At 43.9% G+C, this 18,749-nt stretch overlaps 1 protein-coding gene across 2 annotated transcripts in view; it reads left to right on the top strand.

Annotated features, from left to right (window-relative positions):
• Window positions 1-18,749, top strand: part of LOC112259217 (protein shisa-8-like) — a 72,770-nt gene that overhangs the window by 43,682 nt on the left and 10,339 nt on the right. The gene's annotated exons all lie outside the window — the stretch shown is intronic.

Raw genomic sequence — 18,749 nt, 5'->3', positions numbered from 1 at the left:
CCACGGCCCTACCTTTATTCAAGGTATCTGTATACTCAGTCAAGTGAAATCCATAGAATAGTGCCTAATGAATTTATTTAAATTGACTGATTTCCTGATATGAATGGTAACTCAGTAAAAATCTTTGAAATTGTTGCATGTTGCGTTTATATTTTACTTCAGTATAGTTAATGCATGATGGCGTCAGATTGAGCCAATACGGATGAGCTAATCCTCTGATGGGCTCTGGCGACACACACACACACTCTGGGGGATAGCATGATGGAGAGCTTGTGTCTTCCACCTCATCTGTAGCTTTAGCTCTGCACATTTGCCCACACACTCACATCAGGTCTACAATTAGCCAGAACACGTCTGTGAAGCTCACAGCTCAGAGTACGGTAGCATGCTCCAGTCATGGCGACAGCATGAAAGGTTAACAACTGCACTATCAAACATCCATGACCTTACATAGACAGACGCTCCCATGCATACATGACACACAGAGACATGGATACACGGCATCATTTCACCAGGGACTGTATGAGAATTACAAGTAAAATCAAATCAAATTGTATTAGTCACATGCACCAAATACAACAGGTGTAGACCTTCCAGTGAAATGCTCACTTACGAGCCCCTAACCGACAGTGCAGTTTCCAAAAATATGGATAAGAATAAGATAGAAAAGTAACAAGTAATTAAAGAGGAGCAGTAAAAAATAACAATATATACAGGGGGGTGCCGGTACAGAGTCAATGTGCGGGGGCACCGGTTAGTTGAGGTAGTATGTACATGTTGGTAGAGTTAATTAAAGTGACTATGCATAGATTACAACAGAGAGTGGTAGTGGTGTGGAGAGGGGGGGGGGGCAATGTGAATATTCTGAGTAGCCACTTGACAAGATGTTCAGGAGTCTTATGGCTTGGGGGTAGAAGCTGTTTTAGAAGTCTCTTGGACCTAGACTTGGCGCTCCGCTACTGCTTGCCATGTGGTAGCAGAGAGAACAGTCTATGACTAGGGTGGCTGGAGTCTTTGACAATTTTCAGGCTCTTCTTCTGACACCGCCTGGTATCGAAGTCCTGGATGGCAGGAAGCTTGGCCCAAGTGATGTACTGGGCTGTTCGCAATTACCCTCTGTAGTGCCTTGCGGTTGGAGGCCGAGCAGTTGTCATACCAAGCAGTGATGCAACCAGTCATGATGCTCTCGGTGGTGCAGCTGTAGAACCTTTTAAGGATCTGAGGACCCATGCCAAATCTTTTCAGTCTCCTGAGGGGGAATAGGTTTTGTCGTGCCCGCTTCACGACTGTCATGGTGTGTTTGGACCATTCTAGTTTGTTGTTGATGTGGACACCAAGGAACTTGAAGCTCTCAACCTGCTCCACCGCAGCCCCGTCGATGAGAATGGGGGCATGCCCGGTCCTCTTTTTCCTGTAGTCCACAATCATCTCCTTTGTCTTGATCACGTTGAGGGAGAGGTTGTTGTCCTGGCACCACACGGCCAGGTCTCTGACCTCCTCCCTATAGGCTGTCTCGTTGTTGTCGGTGATCAGGCCTACCACTGTTGTGTCATCAGCAAATTTAAAAGATGGTGTTGGAGTTGTGCCTGGCTGTGTAGTCATGAGTGAACAGGGAGTACAGGAGGGGGCTGAGCACGCACCCCTGAGGGGCCCTTGTGATGAGGATCAGCGTGGCGGATGTGTTGTGTTGTTACCTGCCCATACCACCAGAATTACAAGTGGTAGTGGCATGACATTGTCAACAATTGTATTACTAAATGTAATATTAGGTTTATCTATTTTGTTCAGAATACAAACATAGCTTCATCTATGACTGTCAAATTGTATTCTACATAAATGAGTTTGATTTGTTGTACAGACTTTGTGAGATCTAGTGATCTTTCGGAAACCATGACACTGTGTCATTCTTTTTAGATGTGTGTGTTTGTGTGTGTGTTCTTTCTCTGTGGTGTTGTGTGTGTGAATGTGGCTATGAGAGGCTGGATGTGTGTGACAGTGACATAATTGTTACTATGGAGAAGCAATTGCCAGCAGGGGGAAAGGCCCTCACTAACAAGCAAGGGGCAATAGGAGGAAACAAACACTACTCGACTAGAGGGATACCCTATACACAGACACCACATATCACTGTCATCTACCATTAAGCATCAAATTACATCACAACAAAACCTTTCCAACTCACTGCCAATGAGACGAGCCAAAAGGCAAAGGAGAGCTGACAGCTCTTATATAACAATATACCACGTTCACAATTTACACTGTGAACACTAGACAGCCCATTTGAACAATTTGTGGACTAGAAAACCACCATCACCACCAACAAGTTGTGTAGTAGGTCTTACATAGGGTACTGCAAAACTCTCTCTAGTCCACTTTACACCTCTCCACCCTGAGTACTTTCCTTTGCCTTCAAAGGTCTGGCTAGTAATATTTAATATAAACATGAATATGCATACTGACTGCTCTTTCTTCTTGTGTGAACCCATGAATAATGAATTAACAGCTCAATGTTTCTTGCTTGTAGAACTTCTAGAAGATTAGGAGGAAGCATGTCCTCTTGAGTCTTTTTGCCCTGAAATGACTCTCTCATTATCCTCTATTAAAGTATCTGTCGCCAAATGATGTTGGCATGACATCATGTAGACATTTGACATTCATCTAAAAAGATAGATTATTTCTGTCTGAAACTGACTGCGTTACCCTTAGGACTCTGTGCTACTTAGGCTAGCTAGCCTACTTGTCGGTGTAAACAGGGTTAGCCCAAGGGCGTGGGCCTTTTTGCACTCTAGGGCCCATGAAAGTCCTTCATCAATAATTGATTAATACCCTGCAGTTAACTACCTGCCTTGGCCTTGCGACATACATCCTGTGTAGACTAAACGGCCGGCAGATGGCGCTATTATTCCTTTTACGTCGTTTGTCATCTGCGTCCAACTGGAATGTATGCAGCTGGCTATACACTCATGTCCCCCGGCGCCCGGCTCGTACATAAAACATCCTCCATTCAGGCTGCAAGGGCGTCGGTTTCCTCCTTAACTATCTGGAAAAATATGAGTACTAAAAGAAAATAACTGTTTGCCACCATCATACTAACTTTAGAATGGCTAATGCTACTTCCTGATATTGCACATGGTGTTCAACCGGCGGTAAACAACATACTGCTTCTACTTGATTGGCTGAACATCAGGAAGTAGCATAAGCCACTCTAGCATCGTGGTGGAAAACTGTGTTTTATGAAGAGTACACATATTTTTCATGTTTTTTCATTGTATTTTTGAGAGTCTCCCCTTTCCATAAAGTGGAATAATAGTTTTTAGGCCAAACCGTTCGGACCCTATAGATGTTTTTGTGAGAAGACCGATTTTTGGGATGTCTCATCATCTCATGGTCTGACAAACACCACTGTAGCTCGGCCACCTTCCACTGCAGATGTGGACAGTCGACATAGGTGGATGTGATGGGTTGAGACGCAACCCATACAAAAAAAATGATATCTCAAAATTAAATTGACAGATTTTGATGGGGATTGAAGCACAGGTGCGTCAATAGACTCTAAAGGATCTGTAATATTGTAATGTATAGCCTGGGCTACTTCTTGCATTCCCTAAATTAAGTCCCTGTTCCTGTTGGAATAATTGTCAAAAAATACGTTGAAAGGCTAAAACATTAAAATAACAATACTAGGCCCTCTTTGGCATCTCTTACTAATTAATCCCAAAATGAAAAGGTGTTTCTAAAATTTCAATAAAATATCTATCCAGCCAAAAGAAGGGAACCTAATAAGAGGCTGTTGCGTAACTGGGGTTTCAAGTTCTTCGCTGTATAAACTGTCTGTAAGTGAAGCTTGAAATGATTGTGCAATTCAATTACTTATTTTAAATTATTAAGTCTTTTGAACTTAAAAGGGAGCACCCAGAGGTTTGGTGTGTTGTTACTTTCAGGGTGAATTATGCATCACAAGGGATATATAGATAGATAGAGAGAGAAAGAGAGAGAGAGAGAGAGAGAGAGAGGGCAGCAGACTCACTTGATACAAAGGAAATTCTATCTGGGAGAGATTCACTGGAAAGTCTGGTTGAATCAACTATGTTTCCACGTCATTTCAACAACACATATCTATGTGATGATGTTGAATCCACTTGGAAAACTGATTGGATTTGCAAAAAGTCATCAAAATAATGGAATTTAGTATTTTTTCACCCAACATTTAACCTAAATTCAATGTCATAGAGAAATGTTTTGCTGATTTCATGTTGAATTCACATTAGTTGACAAACTGACATCTGTGCCCAGTGGGAAACACTCAACCACATCATGTATTCAGACAAGCGCATTATCTTACTCACAAACAGTGACAGAATCTTAGGAAGTTATTGATTACACTCGGTGGCCAGTTTATTAGGTCTACCCTATTAGGTACATATAGTACCGGGTCGGACCCCCCTTTGCCTCCAGAACAGTCTGAATTCGTTGAGGCATGGATACGTTGCTCAATTGGTATCAAGGGACCTAACTTGTGTCAGGAAAACATTCCCCAAACCATTACACCACTGCCACCAGCCTGTACAGTTGACACCAGGCAGGATGGGGACAAGGACACATGCTAAACCTGACTCTGCCATCAGCATGACACAACAGGAACTGGGATTTGTTGGACCAGGCAATGTTTTTTTTGGGTGATCACGTGCCCACCGGAGACACTTCTTCATGTTTTTAGTTAATAGGAATGCAACCCGTGTGGTCGTCTGCTGCAATAGCCGATCCGTAACAAGGACCGACAAGTTGTGCGTTCCGAGATGTCACTCTGAACACCACTGTTGTACTGTGCCGTTATTTGACTGCTTGTGGCCCACCTGTTAGATTGGACGATTCTTGCCATTCTCCTTCGATCTCTCATTAACTAGCTGTTTTCGGGCACAGGACTGCCGCTGACTGCATGTTTTTTGTAGTTGCACCATTCTCTGTAAACCCTAGACACTGTCGTGTGTGAAAAGCCCAGGAGGATGGCCATTTCTGAGATTCTGGAACTGGTGCGCCTGGCACCGACGATCATACCACGCTCAGAGTCACTTAGGTTACTCATTTTGCCCATTCTAACGTTCAATCAAACAGTAACTGAATGCCTGTATGCCTGCTTTTTATAGCAAACCATGACCACGTGACCAGCGAACTATTTTCATGAATGGGGTGTTGTACATAATAAACTGAATGTATGTATCAGATGTACCAGTGTAAAATGAATTGGTTGCTTTGTAGGTCTACACATGAGAATAGCTTTGCAACTAACAATGTACACAACTTGTGTGTTGTGTACATTGTTAACTGTAGTACAGAAAGATATCTCAGCACAGCCCAACACTGATGACTTTTGACTCTCAATGGTGCACTGAGGGGGAATTGACTTTAATAGACCATAATTCAGCAAGGCGTGTGTTTGTGTGTACATGAGAGAAGGTAGGTAGAGGGGCCTTTTAAATCACTAAGCTGGGCTGGACTGTGCTGACCGCAGCAAACCCATTGTCCTGGCTAAGCCTTCAATTCAGTCTTCCTCTCAGGTGGAGAGACAGAAAGGAACTGAGAGAAAGAAGAGATATAGAGTAAGATAAAGAGAAGGAATAGAAATAGAAATCCAAAATGGATGATGTTGAGAGATAGATGGGAGGGGTTGAATGGAGCTGAAGGGTGGGACTAATAACAAGATAACCAATGTAAAACATACAGGGTCTGTAAAATGTATATAGGTTCAACTTTTGTGAAATAGCACAGTTGCAAGTAGAAATCAAACTGGATGGATATCAAAAATAGAGGAAGGCCAGGACTAAAAACAAACAAAATATAACTATTGTAAAATAGATTGTGTCTGTAAAATGTGTATACGCTGGAAGTAGAAGACTAAGTGTTATTGTTTATTAGTTTACTCCCATTGTTTTAACCTTTATTTTAGGCAAGTCAGTTTAAGAACAAATTCTTATTTACAATGACAGCATACCAGGGAACACTGTGTTAACTGCCTGGTTCAGGGGCAAAATGACAGATTTTTACATTAGGGATTTGATCCTGCAACCTTTTGGTTACTGGCCCAATGCTCTAACCACTAGGCTACTTGCCATTGAATAATAAATGAAGGCATATATAAAATAAGTGTGTATATGTATATATACAGTTGAAGTCAGAAGTTAGGTTGTAGTCATTAAAACTCATTTTTCAACCACTCCACACATTTCTTGTTGACAAACTATAGTTTTGGCAAGTCGGTTAGGACATCTACTTTGTGCATGACACAAGTCATTTTTCCAACAATTGTTTACAGACAGATTATTTCACTTAGAATTCATTGTATCACAATTCCAGTGGGTCAGAAGTTTACATACACTAAGTTAACTGTGCCTTTAAACAGCTTGGAAAATTCCAGAAAATGATGTAATGGATTTAGAAGCTTCTGATAGGCTAATTGACATAATTTGAGTCAATATGAAGTGTACCTGTGGATGTATTGCAAGGCCAACCTTCAAACTCAGTTCCTCTTTGCTTGACATCATGGGAAAATCAAAAGAAATCAGCCAAGACCTCAGAAAAAATTGTAGACCTCCACAAGTCTGGTTCATCCTTGGGAGCAATGTTCAAACGCCTGAAGGTACCACGTTCATCTGTACGAACAATAGTACGCAAGTATAAACACCATGGGACCACGCAGCTGTCATACTGCTCAGGAAGGAGACATGTTCTGTTTCCTAGAGATGAACGTACTTTGGTGCGAAAAGTGCAAATCAATCCCAGAACAACAGCAAAAAACCTTGTGAAGATGCTGGAGGAAACAGGTACAAAAGTATCTATATCCACAGTAAAAACTAGTCCTGTATCGACATAACCTGAAAGGCTGCTCAGCAAGGAAGAAGCCACTGCTCCAGAACCACCATAAAAAAGCCAAACTGTGTTTGCAACTGCACATGGGGACAAAGATGCTCTCTTGCATGCCTCAGTGTTGCTTGCATCGAAGTGAGCATAGAAGTGATTTAGCTCGTCTGGTAGGCTCGTGTCACTGGGCAGCTCGCAGCTGTGCTTCACTTTGTAGTCTGCTTCCCTTTATAGTCTGTTTGCAAGCCCAGCCACATAAGATGAGCGTTGGAGCCGGTGTAGTATGATTCAATCTTAGCCCTGTATTGACGCTATGCCTGTTTGATGGTTCGTCGCAGGGCATAGCAGGATTTCTTGTAAGCTTCCAGGTTAGAGTCCCACACCTTGAAAGCGGCAGCTCTATCCTTTAGCTCAGTGCGAATATTGCCTGTAATCCATGGCTTCTGGTTGGGGTATGTACGTACAGTCACTGTGGGAAAGACGTCCTCGGTGCACTTATTGATAAAGCCAGTGACTGATGTGGTGTATTCCTCAATGTCATCGGAAGAATCCTGGAACTTGTTCCAGTCTGTGATAGTAAAACAGTCCTGTAGTTTAGCATCTGCTTCATCTGACCACTTTTTTTATGGACCAAGATACTGCTTTAATTTTTGCTTGTAAGCAGGAATCAGGAGGATAGAGTTGTGGTCGGATTTACCAAATGGAGGGCGAGGGAGAACTTTGTACGCGTCTCTGTGTGTGGAGTACATGTGATCTAGAATTTTTTTCCCTCTGGTTGCACATTTAACATGTTGATATAAATTTGGTAGAACTGATTTAAGTTTTCCTGCATTAAACTCTCCAGCCACTAGGAGCCCCACCTGGGTGAGTGGTTTCCTGTTTGCTTATTTCCTTATACAGTTGACGGAGTGCCATCTTAGTGCCAGCATCTGTCTGTGGTGGTAAATAAACAGCCACAAAAAGTATAGCTGCCATTTCTTCCGGCTAAATGTCTACAGACCCGTAGCACTCACGTCCGTAGCCATGAAGTGCTTTGAAAGGTTGGTAATGGCTCACATCAACACCATTATCCCAGAAACCCTAGACCCACTCCAATTTGCATACCGCCCAAACAGATCCAAAGATGATACAATCTCTATTGCACTCCACACTGCCCTTTCCCACCTGGACAAAATGAACACTTATGTGAGAATTCATTGACAACAGCTAGGCGTTCAACACCATAGTACCCTCAAAGCTCATCACTAAGCTAAGGATCCTGGGACTAAACACCTCCCTCTGCAACACCTCCCTCTGCAACCTGCAACCTGCATCCTGGACTTCCTGACGGGCCGCCCCCAGGTGGTGAGGGTAGGTAGCAACACATCTGCCAGGCTGATCCTCAACACTGAGTTCCCCAGGTGTGCGTGCTCAGTCCCCTCCTGTACTCTCTGTTCACTCACGACTGCATGGCCAGGCACGACTCCAACACCATCATTAAGTTTGCAGACGACACAACAGTGGTAGGCCTGATCACCGACTACGATGAAACAAAGCCTATTCCCCCTCAGGAAACTAAAAAGATTTGGCATGAGTCCTGAGATCCTCAAAAGGTTCTACAGCTGCAACATCGAGAGCATCCTGACTGGTTGCATCACTGCCTGGTATGGCAATTGCTCGGCCTCCGACCGCAAGACACTACAGAGGGTAGTGCGTACGGCCCCGTACATCACTGGGGCTAAACCGTCTGCCATCCAGGATCTCTAGACCAGGCGGTTTCAGAGGAAGGCCCTAAAAATGGTCAAAGACCCCAGCCACCCCAGTCATAGACTGTTCTACTACCGCATGGCAAGCGGTACCGGAGCGCCAAGTCTAGGACAAAAAGGCTTCTTAAAAGTTTTTAACCCCCAAGCCATATGACTCCTGAAAAGGTAATCAAATGGCTACCCGGAATATTTGCATAGTGTCCCCCCCAACCCCACTTTTACGCTGCTGCTACTCTCTGTTTATAATATATGCATAGTCACTTTAACTATACATCCATGTACATACTACCTCAATTGGGCCGACTAACCAGTGCTCCCGCACATTGGCTAACCGGGCTATCTGCATTGTGTCCCACCCACCATCCGCCCACCCCTCTTTTACACTGCTGCTACTCTCTGTTCATCATATATGCATAGTCACTTTAACCATATCTACATCTACATACTACCTCAATCAGCCTGGCTAACCGGTGTCTGTATGAAGCCTCGCTACTTTTATAGCCTCACTACTGTATATAGCCTGTCTTTTTACTGTTGTTTTATTTCTTTACTTAGCTATTGTTCACCTAATCCCTTTTTTGCACTATTGGTTAGAGTCTGTAAGTAAGCATTTCACTGTAAGGTCTACACCTGTTGTATTCGGCGCACGTGACAAATAAACTTTGATTTGATTTGAAGACTGTACTTTTTGGAGAAATGTCCTCTGGTCTGATGAAACAAAAATAGATCTGTTTTGCCATAATGACCATCGTTATGTTTGGAGGGAAAAGGGGGAGGCTTGCAAGCCGAAGAACACCATCCCAACCATGAATCACGAGGGTGGCAGCATCATGTTGCTTTGCTGCACGAGGGACTGGTGCACTTCACAAAATACACTGCTCAAAAAAATTAAGGGAACACTAAAATAACACATCCTAGATCTGAATGAATACAATATTTTTATTAAATACTTTTTTCTTTACATAGTTGAATGTGCTGACAACAAAATCACACACAAATTATCAATGGAAATCAAATTTATCAACCCATGGAGGTCTGGATTTGTAGTCACACTCAAAATTAAAGTGGAAAACCACACTACAGGCTGATCCAACTTTGATGTAATGTCCTTAAAACAAGTCAAAATGAGGCTCAGTAGTGTGTGTGGCCTCCACGTGCCTGTATGACCTCCCTACAATGCCTGGGCATGCTCCTGATGAGGTGGCGGATGGTCTCCTGAGGGATCTCCTCCCAGACCTGGACTAAAGCATCCGCCAACTCCTGGACAGTCTGTGGTGCAACGTGGCGTTGGTGGATGGAGCAAGACATGATGTCCCAGATCTGCTCAATTGGATTCAGGTCTGGGGAACTGGCGGGCCAGTCCATAGCATCAATGCCTTCCTCTTGCAGGAACTGCTGACACACTCCAGCCACATGAGGTCTAGCATTGTCTTGCATTAGGAGGAACACAGGGCCAACCACACCAGCATATGGTCTCACAAGGGGTCTGAGGATCTCATCTCGGTACCTAATGGCAGTCAGGCTACCTCTGGCGAGCACATGGAGGGCTGTGCGGCCCCCCAAAGAAATGCCACCCCACACCATGACTGACCCACCGCCAAACCGGTCATGCTGGAGGATGTTGCAGGCAGCAGAACGTTCTCCACGGCGTCTCCAGACTCTGTCATGTCTGTCACATGTGCTCAGTGTGAACCTGCTTTCATCTGTGAAGAGCACAGGGCCCCAGTGGCGAATTTGCCAATCTTGGTGTTCTCTGGCAAATGCCAAACGTCCTGCATGGTGTTAGGCTGTAAGCACAACCCCCACCTGTGGACGTCGGGCCCTCATACCACCCTCATGGAGTCTGTTTCTGACCGTTTGAGCAGACACATGTGGCCTGCTGGAGGTCATTTTGCAGGGCTCTGGCAGTGCTCCTCCTGCTCCTCCTTGCACAAAGGCGGAGGTAGCGGTCCTGCTGCTGGGTTGTTGCCCTCCTACGGCCTCCTCCACGTCTCCTGATGTACTGGCCTGTCTCCTGGTAGCGCCTCCATGCTCTGGATACTACGCTGACAGACACAGCAAACCTTCTTGCCACAGCTCGCATTGATGTGCCATCCTGGATGAGCTGCACTACCTGAGCCACTTGTGTGGGTTGTAGACTCCGTCTCATGCTACCACTAGAGTGAAAGCACCGCCAGCATTCAAAAGTGACCAAAACATCAGCCAGGAAGCATAGGAACTGAGAAGTGGTCTGTGGTCACCACTTGCAGAACCACTCCTTAATTTGTGGTGTCTTGCTAATTGCCTATAATTTCCACCTGTTGTCTATTCCATTTGCACAACAGCATGTGAAATTTATTGTCAATCAGTGTTGCTTCCTAAGTGGACAGTTTGATTTCACAGTAGTGTGATTGACTTGGAGTTACATTGTGTTGTTTAAGTGTTCCCTTTATTTTTTTGAGCAGTGTAGATGGCATCATGAGGATGGAAAATTATGTGAATATATTGAAGCAACATCTCAAGACATCAGTCAGGAAGTTAAAGCTTGGTCGCAAATGGGTCTTCCAAAATGGACAATGACCCCAAGCATACTTACAAAGTTATGGCAAAATGGCTAAAGGACAACAAAGTCAAGGTATTGGAGTGGCCATCACAAAGCCCTGGCCTCAATCCTATAGAAAATATGTGGGCAGAACTGAAAAAGTGTGTGCGAGCAAGGAGGCCTACAAACCTGACTCAGTTACACCAGCTTTGTCAGGAGGAATGGGCCAAAATTCACCCAACTTATTGTGGGAAGCTTGTGGAAGTCTACTCTAAACATTTGACCCAAGTTAAACAATTTAAAGGCAATGCTACCAAATACTAAGTGAGTGTATGTAAACTTCTGTTCCACTGGGAATGTGATGAAAGAAATAAAAGCTGAAATAAATTATACTCTCCACTATTATTCTGACATTTCACATTCTTAAACTAAAGTGGTGATCCTAACTGATCTAATACAGGGAATATTTACTAGGATTATGAGTCAGGAATTGTGAAAAACTGAGTTTAAATGTATTTGGCTAAGGTGTATGTAAACTTCCGACTTCAACTGTATATTTGTGTGGGTATGTACAGTATGTATGTATGTATGTATGTATGTATGTATGTATGTATGTATGTATGTATGTATGTATGTATGTATGTATGTATGTATGTATGTATGTATGTATGTATGTATGTATGTATGTATGTATGTATGTTTATATATATGTGTGTGTGGGTATGTGTATGTATAGATATAGATACATATATTTACCACAAAAATATAAGGGGGGTTGGAAATGATGCATACAATTACATTGATGGAAGCAACAATCTATCTGCATTATTAAAGATGATCCACCCCTTAAATCAAAAATAAAAATAGAGAAATTAAAAGACAAAAATAACAACATAAATAGAGAAGGAAGTGGGGAGTGGTAGTGAGAGTGATAAAGAGAGAGAGAGAGAGTGGGATGAGACAGTGTGATGTGAAAAGAGGATAGAGTGAGAGAGTGAGAATGAGCAGCAGAAAGGAATGGCTGATCTCCCAAACACATCCTTTTAAAGCTTTTCACGTGAGCACAACAGATGGCCCAATGCACGCTCCATCACAAGTACAGGCAGGCAGGGTACTTAGCGCTCTGGAAATTAGAATCTTCTCATGTTTAAATAGGGAGGGCTTACTTCAGCTGACAAACCCAAGCCACATTTGTGTGAGTTTAAATTGAGTAATTTCAGTATACAGAAAGGGAGAGTCTAATGATAGTAACATATGTCTGTGTGAGAAAGAGAGTGATTTCATTACTTAAGTTTTAGTTGTAAGATTAGAGAACTAGGCGTGTGTGTGTGCTTGAGAGAAAGAGAATGTGTCTCTGTGAGAGAGAGACAAAGTGTGTACAGTATGTATGTGAGTGTGCTCACACATGTAAGTGTGAGACACTGTGATTTCAGTGCCCCAGATGTAGTTGAGAGGAGAGGCAGGGTCATTTTGTCACAGCACAGGAGTTCACGGCTAGGTGTCTTAATTTGCAGTGTAAGGGCATGCGAACGCTTTTCAGGGCTAATCAGCTTACTGCACCAAACTGCACTAGAGGGAGAGCTATAGGGGGAAAGAGATCTGTGAAGCTGAACAAGAGAGGCAGGGAGTGAGAGAGAGAGATTGAGAGATATAGAGGGGGTAGATGAAAAGAAAGACAGGGAGAGATGGCGAGTGGGGTAGAGGAAGAGAGAGATGGAGAGTGGGGTAGAGGAAGAGAGAGATGGAGAGTGGGGTAGAGGAAGAGAGATGGAGAGTGGGGTAGAGGAAGAGAGAGATGGAGAGTGGGGTAGAGGAAGAGAGAGATGGAGAGTGGGGTAGAGGAAGAGAGAGATGGAGAGTGGGGTAGAGGAAGAGAGAGATGGAGAGTGGGGTAGAGGAAGAGAGAGATGGAGAGTGGGGTAGAGGAAGAGAGAGATGGAGAGTGGGGTTGAGGAAGAGAGATGGAGAGTGGGGTAGAGGAAGAGAGAGATGGAGAGTGGGGTAGAGGAAGAGAGAGATGGAAAGTGGGGTAGAGGAAGAGAGAGATGGAGAGTGGGGTAGAGGAAGAGAGAGATGGAGAGTGGGGTAGAGGAAGAGAGAGATGGAGAGTGGGGTAGAGGAGAGAAGATGGAGATGGAAGAGAGATGGAGAGTGGGGTAGAGGAAGAGAGAGATGGAGAGTGGGGTAGAGGAAGAGAGATGGAGAGTGGGGTAGAGGAAGAGAGAGATGGAGAGTGGGGTAGAGGAAGAGAGAGATGGAGAGTGGGGTAGAGGAAGAGAGAGATGGAGAGTGGGGTAGAGGAAGAGAGAGATGGAGAGTGGGGTAGAGGAAGAGAGATGGAGAGTGGGGTAGAGGAAGAGAGATGGAGAGTGGGGTAGAGGAAGAGAGAGATGGAGAGTGGGGTAGACTGAGGAGAGAGAGAGAGGGATGTGTTTAAATTAAGTGAAGCATATTTTCTGTTTATTGGAGAGGGGGGGGGTCCTCTCCATTGCTGCAACATGGCAGAACAGACTGACTGTGACAGATGTCTCTCTTACCACCACTTTCTCTGTCTTTTTAACATCCTCCCTGTGGAGTTCTCCATTCTCTCCCTCTCTCTCTCTCTCTCTCTCTCTCTCTCTCTCTCTCATGCTCTCCCTCTCATGCTCTCCCTTTCACTTGCTTGCCTGCTCACACTCTCATCTTTTCTCATCAAGTGTAAAATGCCTCTTGCTCTGCGATATCAGTATTTAGTCTATTGATGGTGTAGTCTCTCGCCCCCACTGTCTCTGTGTTTTAGAGCCATATCAGTGGCAGCTCTGCTGAAGCCCTTGCAGCACTAGGGCCCTTTGAAGTTCAGCCCTGCTGAATTAGGCCATCGCCCAGCAGTGTACTGCACACCAGCTACGACTCATTCACAATGTGTACACACACACACACAAATCCAAATCTCTCCCTTGCACTCTCTCTCTGTTCTCTCCCCCTCTCTCTCCCTCTCTTTATTTTTTCTCTCTATCTCTCTCTCTCTCTCTCTCACACACACACACACACACACACACACACACACACACACACACACACACACACACACACACACACACACACACACACACACACACACTTTGAAATTCATATCAACATACAAATCCTTATTCGCAGAGACACTCACACTCATACCCACATCAAAACCCGTAAACTCTCTTTACACATTGTTCTGTGTGCTCATACTCAAGGAACCTACGCACAAACTTCGTAAAGAAAAAAAACGCTCTCATATCCGTGAATATTCAACCCCGTCATTGCAGCACAGATGGCCATCACACACCGTGTGGACACAGTGTCCAGCTCTGTCCACACCACGACTACCACCACCACCACCCCATGTCACAAGCACATAACCCTGTGGTCAAACTGGACAGAAGCCAAGGATTTTTTTTCATCAATGCAATTAGTTGATTTTTTTTCTCTCTAGTTCTTCCCCTCTCTCTCTTGGCCTCTCCTCTTTCCACTGCTGATTAGTCAGTTAGAGTTGGATTTAACAGCATAACGGCAAAGTCATGTCTTAAGTGTAAAACTAAGAGTGACTCAATAATTCACGCCTTCTGTGAATGCTCTAAAGTCCTAAAGTTATGGGCGGAGTTAGAAAGTTAGCTGTCAGTAGTATTACAATGTAAATGTACTTTTAATCTAAAAAAAAAAAGGAAAAAAAAAGATACAAACAAAAGAATACTGAAAAAGAGTTGGATTTAGCACCAAGCTGGGAAGACTCCGAGTGGGGCATAGCTCTGGCCAGCCAGACAGTCACATTACATTCCGGAGTTCTGAGGCGGAGGGGAAAGGGATTCCGAGGGAATCTTTGTGAGAGACAGAGCTCATTAGGGGTGCCAGCTCAGATGACCGCTGGGATTGCAGAGAGACGGGCCCCTCTTGAGAGGGAGAACTGGTGGGAAATGTCCTGCTCGCCAGAATCAAACGCTTCACAGCTCATCAGCCAGGGAGCGAGTAAGTCTTGGTGGCCGGAGCCAGTTTCACTTTTTTTCTTGGGGTGGAGTGGAGTGTAGAGCAGTGGTGCACTGTGGCACGAAAGGCAGTTAATTTTCCGCACGGCTCACTCAGCGTGTCATAATCACATATCAATTACACGGAGACGTGAAGATACATTTCTAAATCAATCAGTCAACTTCAGTGTCATCCTTCCCTCGCCGCTCTTTTCTACCGCTCCTTTTATCTCCTGCATGGTTTCCATCGATGCGATACATAACGTGGCTCGGACGATTCAGACCCCATCCAGGGCGAAGGTATTGCTCTGTGTTTGGTAACTTTTCGCGCCACTAAGTGATCTAGGCATAACAATCTAGGCAATCTAGGCATAACAATTTTGTACATTATCTTACATAATGACCCTTGAAGCACACATGGTTATTTTACAAAAAGTTATCATTCTATCTATTCATTGAAATGTGAAACATATTTAGTGACTATTTTAAAATGTCCCCACCAGGGTCACACACAACAGCCATGTACAGTAGCTATATAAGCTTTATATAACTTAAATGAGCATCCAATGACTAGTAACCTTTCAGAGAGTCTGACAATAATGTGTGAATCAATTATATTCTGAGTTGCAAAGATGCATCTAAAGCGGCACAAACATTTAACCCTTTGTCACCCTCTGGTGCTTACATTTGGGCAACTGTCCGTCATCTCAGGTCAGGTTGCTGTTGTTGTCACGCTAGCTAGCTTCCTCTCTCGTCATTGGCTTGAACACCAGCATCACCTCACTGGATTGGTGAACCTGTTAGAACTTGATGACTGCGGGGTTCCATTTCAGTGCTGTGAAAATAGGAGAGGGCCAGACTGAACAAGCCTCTGACTGTCACATTTGTTCAGTGTACACTATCGGTCAAATGTTTTAGAACACCTACTCATTCATGGGTTTTTCTTTAGTTGGATTATTTTCTACATTGTAGAATAATAGTGAAGACATCAAAACTATGAAGTAACACATATGGAATCATGTAGTAACCAAAAAAGTGTTAAACAATTCAAAATATGTTATATTTGAGATTCTTCAAATAGCCACCCTTTGCCTTGATGACAGCTTTGCACACTCTTGGCATTCTCTTAACCAACTTTATGAGGTAGTCACCTGGAATGCATTTCAATTAACAGGTGTGCCTTCTTAAAAGTTAATTTGTGGAATTTCTTTCCTTCTTAATGCATTTGAGCCAATCAGTTGTGTTGTGACAAGGTAAGGGTTGGTATACAGAAGACAGCCCTATTTGGTAAAAGACCAAGTCCATATTAGGTCAAGAATCTCAAATAAGCACAAAGAAAAACTACAGTCCATCATTACTTTAGGACATGAAGGTCAGTCAATATGGAACATTTCAAGAACTTTGAAAGTTTCTTCTAGTGCAGTAGCAAAAACCATCAAGCGCTATGATAAAACTAGCTCTCATGAGACCGCCACAAGAATGGAAGACCCAGAGTTATCTCTGCTGCAGAGGATAAGTTCATTACAGTTACCAGCCATAGAAATTGCAGCCCAAATAAATGCTTCAGCTGTCCCCATAGGAGTTCAAGTAACAGACACATCTCAACATCAACTGTTCAGAATCAGGCCTTCATGGTCGAATTGCTGTAAAGAAACCACTAGTAAAGGACACCAATAATAAGAAGAGACGGTGGAAATTTGTTCTTGGTCTAGAGTCCAAATTTGAGATTTTAGTTTCAACCGCTGTGTCTTTGTGAGACGTGGTGTGGGTGAACGGATGATCTCCGCATGTGTATTTCCCACCGTAAATAATAGAGAAGAACAACATAAGATATTACATTAAATAAATACATAAATAAAATTGTCTTCCATAGCTTAAGATGAACGGCAGTTCGGAAAAGTAAGTATCTTAAGAGGAGGGAACATAGATGGTACAGCCAGGCAGGGAGGTAGAGACATCTGACAGACACAGAGCTCTTCATCGGGAACCTAGTCGTCTTCGATAGTCACAGCTCCTCCTCCGTAGATAGACTAGATCGTCCAATACTGAAATGTAGCACCCACCTGGGTGATGCTTCAGCGACTGTAAAAGCTCCAGTAAGACGGTGTTGATCTGGTGTTGCTGCATCATTCCAATCATATTAGCTAGACGTGACATAATCAGTCCTGCAACTCCGTGGGTCACCACCAGATATTACAGTTAATCTATCAACAAGATATTAAAAACAAAAAAATATGTACAATCTAAATATACCATAGGGAATATTTAAACAATGCGTTGTAACTGAATGTCTAGAATTATAACAATATTCAAAATTCTAAAAGCATAACTCTCTAAAAGTATGGCTCTGGGCAGAGTTTCCATCTGCATGTCGATGCTCTGCATGTGTGTAGCACAACAAACCATCCGGCCTCACACCGCCACGGGGCAGATAGAGAGGCGGTGCTCATGCACGCCCAATGAGCGCTACATCCGTGACTGCAACCACTAGGCCACATTAGCGTCCTTAACCCCCAGTTCACTGTGACCCAGGGGGTACCACTGTGGGGGTCTGGTTGAATGAGGGTTAATGTCGGGTCACAACAATTTTGACACGGTATAGTTATAGCTAGTACTGTACAGTGGGATTGTTGTGTGGTTGTGTTGTGTTGTGATTGTAGTTCCTGTCAAAACACCTTTGGGAAATAGATTTGATGTCCGGAAGACGGGATTTTAGCCACTATGCCTCCTATACACACTTAGAAAAAGGGGTTCCAAAAGGGTTATTCAGCTGTCCCCATAGGATAACCATTTTTGGTTCCAGGTAGAAGCCTCTTGTTTTACACGTAGAACCCTCTGTGGAACGGGTTGTACATGGAACCCAAAAAAGTTCTACCTGGAACCAAAAGTGGTTATTCAAAGGGTTCTCCTGTGGGGACAGTCGAAGAACCATTTAAGTTCTAGATAGCACATTTTTTTCTAGTGTAGGGGAGGATATTTGACCGCCACAATATTACAAAGAACAGTGTGGTCACATGTTTTTTTCTCAGCATGCATTATCTTCACCAGCCCCCACTATCCACAGAGTAGATGCATAAATATACAGGTCATTAAGCATTACTCATACACATGATTGTACACATACTGGTACACATGGTTGGACACATGGTTGTACACATGGTGGTACACATGATGGTACACATACTGGTACACGTGGTGGTGCACGTGAGGGTGCACATGATGGTACACATGGCGGTACACTTTGCGGTACACATGGCGGTACACGTGGTGGTACACATGATGGTACACATGAGGGTACCCATGATGGTACATGTGATGGTACATATGAGGATACACATGAGGGTACACATGGTGGTACACATGGTGGTACACATGGTGGTACACATGATGGTACACACGGTGGTACACATGATGGTACACAAAGTGGTACACACGGTGGTACATATGGTGGTACACAAGGTGGTACACACGGTGGTACACAAGGTGGTACACAAGGTGGTCTCTGTCAATTTCTATCAACTGTGTATCTTCAATACCAAGTGTTGGGACTAATTGGAGGGTATCAGCAGCTCATTCTCTCTTCCTTCCTTCCTTCCTCTCCCCTCTCTCTCTCTCTCTCTCTCTCTCTCTCTCTCTCTCTCTCTCCATCCC

The sequence above is a fragment of the Oncorhynchus tshawytscha genome, linkage group LG09 (genome assembly GCF_018296145.1).
Source record: "Oncorhynchus tshawytscha isolate Ot180627B linkage group LG09, Otsh_v2.0, whole genome shotgun sequence".
Lineage (NCBI taxonomy): Eukaryota > Metazoa > Chordata > Actinopteri > Salmoniformes > Salmonidae > Oncorhynchus > Oncorhynchus tshawytscha.
Note: the sequence above shows the minus strand (reverse complement) of the source record. Positions and strands in the feature narration are given on the sequence as shown.